The 1,152-nt window shown below is 47.8% G+C and overlaps 1 pseudogene across 1 annotated transcript; it reads right to left on the bottom strand.

Moving 5' to 3' along the window:
- On the bottom strand, positions 1-1,043 carry LOC311186631 (small ribosomal subunit protein eS8-like; annotated as a pseudogene). The gene has a single exon. The product of its transcript is annotated as a small ribosomal subunit protein eS8-like (transcript).
- Positions 1,044-1,152: the final 109 nt, after the last annotated feature.

Genomic DNA, 1,152 nt, shown 5'->3' with positions numbered 1-1,152 from the left:
TTATTTGCCTTTCTGGGCTTTGATTTTCCTCAGATAGAACTCTAGCTCCTTGCCCTCCAGCACATAGCCATCTGCTCGGCCACACTGGCCGGGTCTTGAAGCGATGCATGCAAGAAGCTTGCCCTGCTGGAACTGCTCCTCCAAAAGACTGCTGATTTTGGCATTCTTTTTCCTTTCATCATATTTCTTCTGAATTTTCTTGGATCGCTTTTTGTTCAGGATCTCTTCCTCTTCAGGAGCCAGCTTGGCTCCCTTCTTGCGACCCAGGAGCAGTGCATAGTGGGACTCATACCACTGCCGGTATGGTGTGCTGTCAATACGCACGATGCAGTTCTTTACCAGGGTCTTGGTGCGGACCAGCTCGTTGTTGGATGCATTGTAGACAACATTAATAATCCTTGTTTTGCGAGTACAACACTCAGAGCCCCAAGAGAAGTTCCCCACATCCAGCCTCAAGGCTTGGTACTTCTTGTTACCTCCCCGAACGCCAATCCTAGTGTTGGCAGCTGGGTGTCCCAATTCATACTTTCGCTTCTTGTGGTAGGGCTTTCTCTTGCCCCGGTCTTGCGGCGTTTGTGCCAGTTGTCCCGAGAGATGCCCATCGCTCGGCACTGGCCATTTCTCCTTTACTTTTGAATAACGTTTTAGTTGTTTTCTTTGCTGAAAATTTTTTCATTCCGTACTTTAAAGCTGTCACTCACTGTCTTCTTGCTTGCATGATTTTTTTTTTTATAATTTAAATTTTTTTTAATTTAAATATTTATTTATTTATACAACAACTGAGGTACAGTCAGAGGTGCGGGAGGGTGAGGGGACTCACCAGAAACAGAGTGGGGAACAGAACAGGCAGACTGACTGAAAGACACTGCTGAGGGGAGCAGCAGGCGAGACAGGACAGGTCTGCTGTGCCATGTGGGAATCTTGCTGGCCGGCCGGGAATTGAACCCACACTGCAGAGGCTGCGGACAGCTTCACAGCGCTGCGCTCAACCTGCTGTGCTGCCAGGAAGGCCCCCTTGCATGATTTTTTACTGAGAAGTCTGCTTACCCTTGTTCCTGGTAGGTACGCTGTGTTTTTCCTGTCTGCCTTCAAATTTTATTCTTAGTCTCTGGCTTCCTGAAGTTTGAATAAACCTGCTCACATGTGGGTTTC

This window comes from Talpa europaea (genome assembly GCF_964194135.1).
Source record: "Talpa europaea genome assembly, chromosome: 16".
Taxonomy (NCBI): domain Eukaryota; kingdom Metazoa; phylum Chordata; class Mammalia; order Eulipotyphla; family Talpidae; genus Talpa; species Talpa europaea.
This window is presented reverse-complemented; position numbering and strand designations above follow the sequence as displayed.